Genomic DNA, 14,639 nt, shown 5'->3' with positions numbered 1-14,639 from the left:
GCAAACCAGTAAAACATCAGGTGACTATGTAGACTTTCCCACCGTATTAGCATATCAAATTCTTGTCGGGTTTCCAGCCGGATCAAACTGTCATCTGAGCACAATACAGGGCGACTCAAAAGTCCTTGGACACCTTCAGAAGCTGGAAGATTAAAGGGAAAATTGAAATGTGATGATGGGAACATAGGTTTGATGTGGGGCCGCAACTTTTGGAGTTAATGTCATTCACGTCCGCCATCTTGAAATCCGCCATTTTGGATTCAAGTCATTTTTTTTTTATTGGTTGGTTGGTTGGTTGGTTGTTTTGGGGGGAGAGACGAGACAGCGAGGTCATCGGTCTCATCGGATTAGGGAAGGATGGGGAAGGAAGTCGGCCGTGCCCTTTCAAAGGAACCATCCCAGCATTTGCCTGGAGCGATTTAGGGAAATCACGGAAAACCTAAATCAGGATGGCCGGACGCGGGATTGAACCGTCGTCCTCCCGAATGCGAGTCCAGTGTGCTACCACTGCGCCACCTCGCTCGGTTTTTTTAATTGGGAAGGGGGGGTATATGACACATCAAGTAACACTCGCTTGAGCTCTGAAATTTAGTGGTATAATTTGTTCTTGTCTATCTTGTACAGTGTAGAGGTTATTAATGTTCAAAGTTGGGAAATTACCTTCATACTGACTGGTACAACAAATGTTCTACGTGTTGTCCATCCCGTGCAATGCACAACTGTAGTCGCCGGAACCACTCTGACTGCACACGGAGGAGAGTGTCTCCTGCAATTTGGTCACAGGCGTGTTGTACGCGTTCCTCCAGGTGTCTCAAATCATGCATGCTCTCAGCATACGCTATCTGCTTAAGATGTCCCCATAGATAAAAATCAAGGGTCGTTAAGTCAGGGGATCTAGGCGGCCACTCTACAGAACCACAGCGACCAATCCCCTGGCAGTTGTTCCTCCAACCATTCACGGACACCAGTGCCATAGTGTGGAGGGGCTCCATCGTGCTGAAAATAAGATGAGAAAATGGCGTCAGCGTTCAGTGTGGAAGGGAACACAAGGTCCTGCAGCAGCATCAGGTACTGTGGTGCAGTTAAGGTGTTGTAAATGAAAAATGGACCAATGATGCGGGTGTCCCTTATGCCACACCACACCATCACCTTCGCTGGACTATGTTCTCGGATTGGGACAACCCAGTTCGGATTTGCATCACTCCAGAATCAACAATTATGTCGATTAGCCTCCCCGTTCAAAGTGAAATACCCCTCGTCGCTGAACAGTATGGCCGGCCGGAGTGGCCGAGCGGTTCTAGGCGCTACAGTCAGGAACCGCGTGACCGCTACGGTCGCAGGTTCGAATCTTGCCTCGGGCATGGATGTGGGCGATGTCCTTAGGTTAGGTTTAAGTAGTTCTAAGTTCTAGGGGACTGATGACCTCAGAAGTTAAGTCTCATAGTGCTCAGAGCCATTTGAGCTGATGCCCTTGGCAAACGAAGGATCCAGTTCTTATTATTCAGTAGCCCACAGGCAGAACTCCAACCGGCGATCAGGGTCATCCGCATTAAGTCGATGTTGCATCTGCAGCTTGTAAGGGTGTCACTTGTTGGTGTGCAATATCCGGACAACGGAGGTTTGGCTTATTCCACATGGTAGGGCCACACGACGGGTACTTCGTTTAGGACTTTTCACAAATGACGCAACAACCGCATTTTCCTCGTTGGTGGCAGTCCTTGGTCGCCCTCTACGTGCCCTATCGTGAACAGAGCCCGTCTCCCGGAATTTGGTGATCACGTGAGCCAACGTCTGTTGTAGTCAGCTGCTATTGTTCGGTAGCTGCGTTCCCCTGATATAAGGATGATTTAGATCTTCTATTCAAGTATCAGATCCATTTTAGATCACCTGGAACAAAGAGAGATATGAGTCGGTTTCGAGGTAACTTTGAACATTAATAACTTCTAAACTGTACAAGATAGACAAAAACAAATTACACGACTACATTACAGAGCTCAAGCGAGTGTTATGTGATGCGTCATACATCCAAGTTCCCATTTAAAAAAATTGACTTGAATCCAAAATGGCGGATTTCAAGATGGCGGCCGTGAATGACATTCACTCCAAAACTTTCGGCCCCACATTAAACCTATGTTCCCATCATCACGTTTCAATTTTCCCTTTAATCTTCCAACTGATGAAGGTGTCCAACGACTTTTGACTCGCCCCGTATTTCAGCATTGCACCTGGTCGCCATCATCATGTGAGAAAAGCTACGCTACTCTCGCCGATAACTGATTCCACTCGCACATGACTGCACCTTTATATACATCGGAAGTACAACAGCGCATGCTGCGGGATCAGAGAGATCCTTGAAGCACGGACCGACGACGACTGAAGAGAATCGTTCAAGGTGATGGAAGTGCAAACCCTCCGCAAATTGCTACAGATTTCAATGCTGAGCCGTCAACAAGTATCAGCGTGCGAACCATTCAACGAAACATTGATATGGGCTTTCGGAGCCGAAGGCCCACTCGTGTACCCTTTATGGCTGCACAACAGAAACCTTTTCGCCTAGCTTGGGCCCGTCAACAACGACATTGGACTGCTGGTGACTGGAAACATGTAGCCTGGTCGGACGAGTATCGTTAATGTACTGCGATCTTTAGCTGTACGCTTCCCTTTACATCGTCTTATATTCCTCAGTATTTAAGACCCTAGTTTAGTAAAACGTCCTTGAGTGTCATTGTAGCGCAGATGGCAAAGCGATACCTTTTGGAGCGAGACATACTTTATTATGCCGCTGATGTAACTTTATTAGTAGTGGCTAGGAGCGGGTATCACCCGGTAACAGCAGTGCTCGCAGACGAGCGAAGGCGATTAATGGCTGTTAGTGGGGCCGTAAATAGACGTTTAGCACACGCTGGGAAGGGACGCTGTTGTCGTAACACTGTATCGCTAACCGTGCGCCATCTTGGAGTTGCTCGTGCCACCCTGTCATGTGTCACCTTGTTCTGCGGCTGTCTTGTTGCTTCTGTCACTAACTGAGACACAGCAGCCTGCTCCAAAACTACTGCAATTTATCCTTCACTGTTCTCTCAGCACGAAGGATACAAAAACCCGATGTAGAAGATCGTCACAGTTAATAGCAGCATGTAAATACGAGGATAATCCCAAAAGTAAGGTCTCCTATTTTTTTATAAGTACATAGACCTGTTTGTTTCTTCAATGGGTTACATCAGTTTACAGCGTGAAAAATGGCTCTGAGCACTATGGGACTTAACTTCTGAGGTCATCAGTCCCCTAGAACTTAGAACTACTTAAACCTAACTAACCTAAGGACATCACACACATCCATGCCCGAGGCAGGATTCGAACCTGCGACCGTAGCGGTCGCGCGGTTCCAGACTGTAGCGCCTAGAACCGCTCGGCCACCACGGCCGGCTTACAGCTTGAACATTTAGTTATTTTTCGAGCAGTTCTCTTAGGTTGTCCGCAGATGATGCTGTAATTTACCGTCTAGTAAGGTCTTCCGAAGACCAGTATCAGTTGCAAAGCGATTTAGAAAAGATTGCTGTATGGTGTGGGAGGTGGCAGTTGACGCTAAATAACGTAAAGTGTGAGGTGATCCACACGAGTTCCAAAAGAAATCCGTTGGAATTCGATTACTCGATAAATAGTACAATTCTCAAGGCTGTCAATTCAACTAAGTACCTGGGTGTTAAAATTACGAACAACTTCAGTTGGAAAGACCACATAGATAATATTGTGGGGAAGGCGAGCCAAAGGTTGCGTTTCATTAGCAGGACACTTAGAAGATGCAACAAGTCCACTAAAGAGACAGCTTACACTACACTCGTTCGTCCTCTGTTAGAATATTGCTGCGCGGTGTGGGATCCTTTACCAGGTAGGATTGACGGAGGACATCGAAAGGGTGCAAAAAAGGGCAGCTCGTTTTGTATTATCGCGTAATAGGGGAGAGAGTGTGGCAGATATGATACGCGAGTTGGGATGGAAGTCATTAAAGCAAAGACGTTTTTCGTCGCGGCGAGATCTATTTACGAAATTTCAGTCACCAACTTTCTCTTCCGAATGCGAAAATATTTTGTTGAGCCCAACCTACATAGGTAGGAATGATCATCAAAATAAAAGAAGAGAAATCAGAGCTCGAACGGAAAGGTTTAGGTGTTCGTTTTTCCCGCGCGCTGTTCGCTAGTGGAATGGTAGAGAGATAGTATGATTGTGGTTCGATGAACCCTTTGCCAAGCACTTAAATGTGAATTGCAGAGTAATCATGTAGATGTACAGGGTGAGGCAGTGAAACGGCACGATTTTGTAAAACCACCAAAGATTTATTTACAAGTAAAATCATAATAGTTGAACATGGAGATTTAACTTAAAAACAATCATTTTTTAAATATGGTGTCAGTGAGGTGTCGTCCTTGGTTTTGCACACATTGTCTGAGCCTGAGATGAAATTGTCCCATGACGTTTCGTAGCATCTGTACCGGAATGTTGTTAATTTCCTGTCGAATTCGCTCCTTCAGGTCTTCTTTTGTTCTTGGTGGATTTTCCTGGAAGACTTTGCACTTGAGGTAGCCCCAAAGAAAAAAGTCTGGTGCCGTCAGATCTGGTGAACGGGCAGGCCAGGGGAAATCGCCATTCCTGCTGATTAGACGTCGTGGAAATGCAAGTCTGAGCAATTCCATTGAGACATTAGCAGTATGGCTCGTTGCACCATCTTGCTGGAAGAGTGTTTCAGCATCTGGATCATGTCGATCAATTCCAGGCAGACCAAAAATGGTCAACATGTCAGCATAACGTCCAGAGTTTACCGTCACTGTGTTGCCATCTTCAAAAAAATAGGGCCCCACGATTCCACGAGATGACACTGCGCACCAGACTGTTATTTTTTCAGAATGGAGAGGTTTTTCATGAAGTTCGTGCGGGTTATCTGAGGCCCAATGTCTGAAGTTTTGCTTATTTACGTACCCACTAAGATGAAAGTGGGCTTCATCACTCATCCATAAGTTATGCACTCTTTCATCATTTCGTTCAATAATGTTAAGCATTGACTGGCAAAAGCGTATACGGTTATTGTAGTCATTAGGTTTAAGGGATTGCACTACCTGAATTTTGTATGGATGATAGTGGAGGTCACTCTTCAAAATCCGTCTTACTGATCGATTGCTGAGACCAAGTTCTGCGCTGTGCCGTCTCGCGGATTTTCGCGGACTTCGTCCCAACGCTACGCGCACACGATTAATGTTCTCGGGTGTCCAGATTGTTTTTGTGCTGCCGCGTCTTTTCTTTGTTGTGCTAGCAGTAGCTTCAAGGGTTTTAACCCAAAGGAGAATGGCTTTCCTTGATGGCACGGGAGCCCGTGGCGGCAGGTTGAATTCACGACGAAAGGCGCGTTGAGCACCAACCACACTATCCGCGTTTTTGTAATATGCCTTTACGGCATATGCACGTTGCGCACTCGACCAACGCTCCATGGCTACTGAAACTTGCACCACTCTAGACGCCCAAGGTCACTTCCCCCACTCTCGCAACCCCCCTCCGCACCCGACAACCACTATCGAAATCGTGCCGTTTCACTGCCTCACCCTGTAGATGTAGATGTTCACTATTTCTGTCGCTGCATTTTTGTAGAAGCTGTGGCAGTTTTTGTACGCCCATGTCATACCAGCTCGCCGCCATGCTGTTCAGAAAGTTATGAACCTCTTCTTTCACCTCCTCCTCGGAGCTGAATCGCTGGTACCACAATTAACGCTGACTGGTACTGTGATACTCTGAAAAAACCTCAAACGGGCAATTCAGAACCGGAGAAGAGGAATGTTGAGCAAGGGCGTACACATTCTCCATGACAACGCTCGCCCACACATCGCTCTGCAAACCGTTGCTCTCCTGCAACAGTTTCAGTGGAACACAATCACCCACCCACCCTGTAGTCCTGACTTGGCGCCCAGTGACTATCACCTGTTACCTAGGTTAAAGGAACATTTGGCCGGAAAGAGAAAAACTCCGTCGACGAGGTGAAAGAAGAGGTTCATAACTTTCTGAAGAGCATGGCGGCGAGTTGGTATGACATGGGCATACAAAAACTGCCACAGCGTCTACAAAAACGCATCGACAGAAATGGTGACTACGTCGAAAAATAGCTAAATGTTCAAGCTGTTAACTGATGTAAACCATTGTAGAAATAAACAGGTCTATGTACTTATAAAAAAATAGGAGACCTTACTTTTGGGATTACCCTTGTATAAACAGCGTGTCACATAGGACGTAACACTCCTTTCATTTCGTCAACGGTTACACATATCGAAATGCAGTTTTCGTAAACTATTAGAGCGTTGAGGGGCATTTATGTTTCTGTTTGGGTAGTGTATTTAGCGCTGGTATCAACGGAGATACTGAAGCAAGTACATTTTCCGAAGTCGAACTTTTTATAACTGCATTCGATAGCTCTTGAGAAGAAAATTACAGACACGTAGCGTTTGTTAATGTTAATGTTGGAAACTGTCGTAAAAAAATTCGAGAAATGCCCTAGGATGTGAGAGCACTGAGGCCGGAAGCGGCATTTGCGGTGTAAACAGTGCCAAGCTGACGTTTCGGACCAGGCTGCGTAGTTGTATACTGTAAGGAAGGCCTGCGCTACGAGAATAAAGCTTTATTTCCCCTTGAACCAACTTACGACCTAGGTGCAGCTTTGCCTACGAATGTTGTGTCCGGAAATATGACATAGGCTCAGATCTAGCGTATCGCAAAGGGCTTAGGAAAACTATTTCACATTTGTGTATCTTGTCAGATTTACGTGAGATGAAACAGTGAAATCAATTGTTCATTCTTCAAAAATAAAGAGGTCTTATAAGCTGCGAAAAGCAACCACAGTATTAAATATCTAAATGTTAGAAGGAAGATCTGACATATCTTTTCCTGTACGTGGCTGCGTGCTTCTTAGAGGTAAAGTACGAGGGCGGTTCAGAAAGTAACCTCCGATTGGTCACAGTGCGGGTTGTGGGGGGAGTAGCGATGCCATCTGTGCGTTCACGCACTCAACAGGTCAGTCGGCATCAAGCCGTGGTCGAGTGAACGTCGTACCTGCGCTAGTTTAGTTTTTGTGGCAGTTTGAAATGTGTGCTGCAATAGAAAACCCCACCAAATGTGAAGTGCGTGCTGTCATAAGGTTTTTTACAGCCAAAGGATATTCTGCAGCAGCTATTCATCGTGAGCTTTGTGCCGTGTACGGACCGAGAGTTATGAGTGAAAGAGTTGTCCGTGAATGGGTACGTTTATTTAAAAGTGGACGAGAAAACGTTCGTGATGAAGAGAGGAGTGGTAGACCATCATTGGTGACTGACGAACTCGTTCAGACAGTTGATGCAAAAGTTCGTGAAAATCGACGTTTCTCAATGTCGGAGTTGTCTACTGGTTTTCCACAGATTTCTAAGACTCTCTTGTACGAGATAGTGACAGCAAGATTGGGTTACCGTAAGTTCTGTGCACGATGGGTGCCCAAAATTCTTACCGACCACCACAAAACTCAAAGAATGGCCTCTGCATTAGACTTTCTGTCACGTTATGAGGACGAAGGAGAACCATTGTTAAACAGAATCGTGACCGGTGACGAAACCTGGATTAAGTACGTGAACCCTGAGACAAAAGAACAATCAAAGATGTGGGCACATTCAAATTCGCCTACCAAACCGAGAAAAGCCTCGCAAGATTTTTCTGCCAGAAAACTGATGGCAACGGTGTTTTGGGATGCCAAAGGGGTGTTGTTGGTTGAATTCATGGAACGTGGTACGACCATTAATCAAGACGTGTACTGTGAAACAATAAAAAAGTTACGACGGGCTATACAGAACAAACGCCGTGGTATGCTGACTTCCGGTATCGTTTTTTTGCACGATAACGCCCGTCCTCACTCTGCTCGCAGAACAACGGCCCTTCTCGAGTCCTTCAAGTGGGACATTATCAACCATCCACCTTACAGCCCAGACCTGGCGCCAAGTGATTATCACCTCTTCATGCATTTGAAGAAATGGCTCGGGTCACAGCGGTTTGATGACGACGAAGAGCTCAAAGATGCGGTCACAGGCTGGCTCCAGGCACAAGCGGGTGATTTTTATGCAGAAGGAATTTCAAAGCTTGTGAAGAGATACGATAAGTGCCTCAATCGCTATGGAGACTATGTAGAAAAATAGTGCAAAGATGTAGTTGTAAGATGTATATATTAAAATATTTTTATTTAACTTGGTGTATTTTTTTAAATCAACCGGAGGTTACTTTCTGAACGGCCCTCGTACATGCTGCCGGACAACTGTGTCCTCCTACACTGCTGTAAATTATATCGTTAGGGATACATTCGTCGAACTAAACATTTTATTAAAATTACTTTGGTTACCACCTGTACACCGCAAAATAAATATTCTTCGTAACGAAACGCAATCGCATAATGACGGTATTATCAGCTAAGTCCAATACACGATGTCGACTTATTTGACAGTGCAGAGCAATTTCGTACACACGTAACTCAAATAAACAATTTTCTAACAATGGTTTGGTAAGCACACAAATTACACAACATAAATTTTGTCTTCCAAAAAAAAAAATTATTCTTCATTTAAGCATGTGTTCAAACTGTTGACCATAGACAGATAGGCAGGCACATTTGCAACCGCCGTTCGAGAGAGCAGTGAATTACAGTGGATGATACGGTAGAAGATGCTCTGACGATTCGACGACACATACCATCTGACGTAGTCGGAGCTCCACCATAGTCTGCATCTTTGATTGCTCCCCAAAGAAAGAAATCAAGGTGAGTCCAACAGGGGGACCTCGCAGGGTATTTGACAACAGAACTCCGTCCCATCCAACGTCCAGGAAAGTTCTCATTCAGTATTTGCAATAGCAATACGTGACGAGTGAGCTGGCCAGAGTCGCGTTGCAGCCACATACACTGTCAAACATCCAAGGTTAACTCTTCTAGAAGAACCGGCAGAATTTTCGTCGGAAATTGTGCGTGCAAATGCCTGAGATGAAGTAAAGTAGCACAATGTAATTTCCTAAGATACCGCACCATGTGTTCACACTCCACGGCCTTTGATGTCGCACCTGAAGAAGCCAGTGTGGATTTTCGGCTGCCCACTGGGGCACGTTACGGAAATTTCCATAAGCGTGGTTAGTAAACTTCGCCTCATCGGTAAAAAGCACACGTTCGAAGAACGTAGGGTCTTCTCTCAGTTGCTTAAGGGCAAACCGATAAAACTGTGTACGACGTTCGAAATCACGGTGGTCGAGTGCCTGACGTAGTGACAGAAGACAGGGATGGGAAATCTGTCAATCTAGGATGCGGATGACAGTCGTCTTGCTGATTCCACGTTCCTTGGCAATGTGTCTCGTACCACTGTGCGGATTCATTAGCGTCGTAGCCAGAACGGCTTCTTCGTCTTCTCTCTCAGTTGCAGTGATTCATCCTCTTTTTGACGTTCAAACAGCCTGTCCGCACTAGCGTCTTAATAGTTCGTGCAATTGCCTGGCGCGTCGGACATTGCCGATCCGGACAGATAGCCCTAAACTGCTGTACTGTTTTTACGGCATTTATTTACATTCACCATATAATAGTTGCAATCCATTTCTCCTCATTGGTGTACACGTCTGCACGCAGCGAATGTGCACGCAGCGCAGACAAGTAGACTGGCGAATGTGTTGACATTCTGACGCAGCGTAGCACGAGAGCTCTGCTTCGCAGTTGTTTTCACCGCAAAGGCCGATTCCAGCCACCGTGCTCTCAAATTCTAGAACATTTCTCGAATTTTTTTACGACAGCTTTCAACGTCAACATTAATAAACGCTTTATCACTAACTGTCTCCTCAACACCTGTCTGCCGGCCGCGGTGGTCTCGCGGTTCTAGGCGCTCAGTCCGGAACTGCGCGACTGCTACGGTCTCAGGTTCGAATCCTGCCTCGGGCATGGATGTGTGTGATGTCCTTAGGTTAGTTAGGTTTAAGTAGTTCTAAGTTCTAGGGGACTGATGACCACAGATGTTAAGTCCCATAGTGCTCAGAGCCATTTGAACCATTTTTGAACACCTGTCTAATGCCGTTCCGTTTTGGAAAACGTATTTGCTTCAATATACCCGTTTATACCAGCGCTAAAAACATTAACCAAACAAAAATACACGTCCCCCTCGAACCTTTAACATTTGCCGAAAACTGCGTTTTGAAATGTGTATCAGTTCAGGAATTAAAAGGGGTGTTTATGTGTCACGTGATTCATCCTTTTCGTAAGGAACGGAAAAATTAGTCTCATTACCTCTTTCTCTAGGGTTCATATACGGTATTTTGATCAAAGATTAACCTGTTACGGCCGGCCGGCGTGGCCGAGCGGTTCTAGGCGCTTCACTCTGGAACCGCGCGTCCGCTACGGTCGCAGGTTCGAATCCTGCCTCGCGCATGGATGTGTGTGATGTCCTTAGGTTAGTTAGGTTTAAGTAGTTCTAAGTTATAGGGGACTGATGACCTCCGATGTTAAGTCCCATAGTGCTCAGAGCCATTAACCTGTTACACGAAGATAGCAGCAAGACAACAACACTTAAGTTGCAATGATGTGTGTGTTGACAGCAGACTGCATAATGTTAACACACACCGAACCTTCTTTGTGTCTACACATGAACCCAATTGCAGTGCCTATTTTTCTGACTTACGTTATTTCTTGTGTTTCAGATCGCTGCTACTTTACGTCAATACCGAGGGCACCGTACAGACCTATTGGGTAAGTCCGGAACCGTAAATACGTACAGAGAACATCAAAAATACGTACTATTTATTTTATTTATTCTGGAAAGAACAGTGTGAAAATCCTTGTCTTACGCCTAACCAGGCATTCTTCATATCTCACACATGCTCAGTGTCCGCTGCTTCGCTCGCGTAGACTGTATGGCCTTCAAAGATTTTTTCGTTTTTGTTTAATCGAATTTTGATGTTGTTCACAAACTGCAACACCTTCAAGCATTTCACGCTAATTAAGGCCGTATAATCATGGTCTTCTCCGAATGTACTTATACCCACAAAGCGATTCTCGTATCTTGACTCAAAGTTTTTGTCAATCAGCCCTTTGGCGTGGAGATATTTCCATAGCAACTTGCATCCCGTAGCAAACATTTCTTTATATCTAACCGAAAAGTGAAATACCAAATTTAACTTAAAAATTTTTTAACGTACAGAAGTATTTTCAAAAAAATTTTCATCTCTATTTTACCCCGTTAGTTCTTCAGTAATTATTTAATTTCCGACATACGAATAATCTCACCCACTATTTTACCCCCACAGTAATTGAAATTCAAAAAATGCTGAAACGTATTTTTTACTTTCTGACTGAGAAACCAGATACCTGTTTTCGTAGTTCTAGCTTCAAAATTCCTTAGGAATGGAATTTCGGACCTTTCTTAAACGTTGCCTGCAGTATAAGGTCCACGCCCTCTCCAAAATTCAAGTTTCTATTTTTAGCAAGTTGTTTGTGTGGCCATCTTCCGCAACAGCTGTTAACATCTGTTATTATAGGTTATCTGTCCTAAGCTGACTCCAATTTAATTAAAAAGAAGTACACCGGACGCGTTTCGCTTTTATTTACAAAGCATCTTCTGTGGTATTCTGTAAATTGGAGACACACGTTTGTGCATTTATTTTTTGATTCTTTTAGGTTAAAAACAGCGTTTTCTTTATGAAGCTGGTCTGCAAGCTACTTACGGTGTTTCTTTACACAGTCTGTACTTTCCCCTCTTGCTAACAGTGGATGGTGTCGACAATTCTCATTTCACATCTGCACTAGGTAGTTTTTGTCATTCTGCAGTATTTCCTGCGCTGCACTATTTATAATTGGCTTCCTCAACTGTTTTTCATTCATCACTGCCGCAGTGTTTATGCCTATTCGTTTGTTTTCGTTCACATTGTGAGTGTTGCCAACCTATGAAACGATCTTGTGCTGGGGCTGGCCGATGATTAGTGAGTCAGGCAGTCAGTACAGCAGATTGTTTTGATGCTGTTACAGGTACAAACGAAACTGGCGACTAGACAGTGAAAGAAGGAATAATCTTAAAAAAAACAGAGGTCCAAAAAGCAATGCTTTCTCCGATACGATATATGGACAAGGGCTGCCATGCCAGTGTTAACAACATTATTAACGTCTATGGCTAAGTTTTGCATTACCTTCCTTATGGTTAAAGAACGCGTATGTGGTACATGGGTCATGGTGCACCGTCATCTGTTTAGGAACACGTAGCACGAATTTTGAGCAAGTGTATCGGTGGTGGCTCTCAATACCACGGCTTCCAAGGTCCCCTGAATTCAACCCGGTGGATTTTCTCTCTTTGGGTGTTTTTAAAAGCTTTGGTATATTCCAGCATTGTTGATAGTGTCGATGAGCTCCAGGAAAGCATTGTGAGTGGTTGTCAATCAAGCAATACGCCTCGAAGTTTTTGAACGCGGACGAGCGCAGATGAGAAGACGCGCTGAAACCTGACTTTGAACGGTTGCCATGTGGGTCACTTCTCGTAATGTCTTTCCCCACAACGCGTATCTGTGTTTCAAATCCACGGAGACTCAGTTACGAGGTGTTCATGTACCCTGTCGTAGTACGTCGTATCGGAGAAACCACTGGTTTCTGGACCTTTATCTACTGGGATAATTACTCGGCCCTTTCGTTTGTACCTGCAATAGTGAAATAACTTGTTTATTTGAAGAAGTTTATTTCATACGAAATCCAATACTCGGAAGTAACTATAATGTTTTCTTCGACGCTTCTTTGATGATTTTTTCTGACATTTCGCTAAGACGAGTGGCTGGCGTTATCAAAGCTTCACCTTCTGTTGCTGGCGGGAGACTTCGAGAAGCTTATCGGGTGAAGCTGTGACGATGACAGCCATTCGCGGTGGCGAAACGTCAAAAACATCATAAAAGAAACGTCAGCCGAAAAACCAGAGACAGAAACCAACAGACAGTTTGTCAACAAGAGGTCACGAAAACCGTAACAATTTTGAAATAAAGTGTAAATAAAATGAAGTATTCTGAATACAAAATAGTCCCCCATTCGGATCTCCGGTCGGGAACTAATCAGAAGAAACAAAAGTGGCGTTCTCAAAATGGTTCAAATGGCTCTAAGCACTACGGGACTTTTCGTCTGAGGTCATCAGTCCCCTAGACTTAGAATTAAACCTAACTAACCTAAGGACATCACACACATCCATGCCCGAGGTGGGATTCGAACCTGCGACCGTAGCAGCAGCGCGGTTCCGGACTGAAGCGCCTAGAACCACTCGGCCACAGCAGCCGGCCCTGGCATTCTGCCGGCCTTAGTGGCCGAGCGATTCTAGGCGCTACAGTCTGGAACCGCGCGACCGCTTCGGTCGCAGGTTCGAATCCTACCTCGGGCATGGATGTCTGTGATGTCCTTTTTTTAAGTTAGGTTTAAGTAGTTCTAGCCGGCCGCGGTGGCCTTGCGGTTCTAGGCGCTGCTGTCCGGAATCGCGGGACTGCTACGGTCGCAGGTTCGAATCCTGCCTCGGGCATGGATGTTTGTGATGTCCTTAGGTTAGTTAGGTTTAACTAGTTCTAAGTTCTAGGGGACTAATGACCTCAGCAATTGAGTCCCATAGTGCTCAGAGCCATTTGAACCATTTTGAACCTAAAGTTTAGCCATTTATGGAAGTGAAACATGGACGATAAATAGTTTAGAGGTGAAGAGAATAGAAGCATTTGAAATGTGGTGCTACAGAAGAAAGCTGGAGGATAGATGGATAGATCACGTAAATAATCAGGAGCTACTGAATAGAACTGAGGAGAAGAGAAATTAGTGGTAGAACCTGGCTTGAAGAAGGGATCGATTGGTAGGACACATTCTGAGGCATCAAGGGATCACCAATTTAGTACTGCAGGGAATCGTGGGGGGAAGGGGGTGGAGGAATCATAGAGGGAAACCAAGAGATGAATACAGCAAGCAGATTCAGACGGATGTAGGTTTCAGTAGTTACGCGGAGATGAAGAGGCTTGCACAGGATGGAGTAGCATGGAGAGCTGCATCAAACCAGTCTCAGGACTGAAGACCACAGCAACAACGTAAGTACTGCAAACAGTAGTAGTTATAGCAGAGAAAAGAATGGATGATGAAAAGCAGAAGAAGAACAGTCACAGGCAGCTTCATATCAACTGGGAGGCACCGGCAGCAGTAAACGTGAGAGAGAGGGTGGTAGATTGAGAGAATCAGGGACGTGACTGAAAGCAAATGGTCAGTGAGGGGGAAATGTTTAGAAACGAAAACAGAAAGAAGCGCAGATTGGAGAGTGTGGATGCGTTTGGTGTGCTGTTTGACAGGCAAAAACTGGCGAGATACTTTATTGTCTTAGTGAAATGGTCAGCTGCTTCTTGAATGCTACAGGATACTGAAGTGTAAGCGCCGGCCGCTGTGGCCGAGCGGTTCTAGGCGCTTCAGTCCGGAACCGCGCTGCTGCTACGATCGCAGGTTCGAATCCTGCCTCGGGCATGGATGTGTGTGATGCCCTTAGGTTAGTTAGGTTTAAGTAGTTCTAAGAGTAAGGGACTGATGACCTCAGATGTTAAGTCGCATAGTGCACAGAGCCATCTGAACGCTTTGTAGTGTG

General features: G+C 45.2%; 1 protein-coding gene across 1 annotated transcript in view; it reads left to right on the top strand.

Moving 5' to 3' along the window:
• The window catches only part of LOC126215349 (peroxidase-like), a 389,248-nt gene that overhangs the window by 144,507 nt on the left and 230,102 nt on the right, over window positions 1-14,639 (top strand). The window contains exon 3 of the mRNA XM_049942035.1: window positions 10,711-10,759. The gene's annotated coding sequence lies outside the window, so the exon portion shown is untranslated. The remainder of the gene's footprint in view (window positions 1-10,710; window positions 10,760-14,639) is intronic.

This window comes from Schistocerca nitens, chromosome 12, assembly GCF_023898315.1.
Source record: "Schistocerca nitens isolate TAMUIC-IGC-003100 chromosome 12, iqSchNite1.1, whole genome shotgun sequence".
Lineage (NCBI taxonomy): Eukaryota > Metazoa > Arthropoda > Insecta > Orthoptera > Acrididae > Schistocerca > Schistocerca nitens.
The sequence above is the reverse complement of the archived record's forward strand: the minus strand, read 5'-3'. Positions and strand labels throughout refer to the sequence as shown.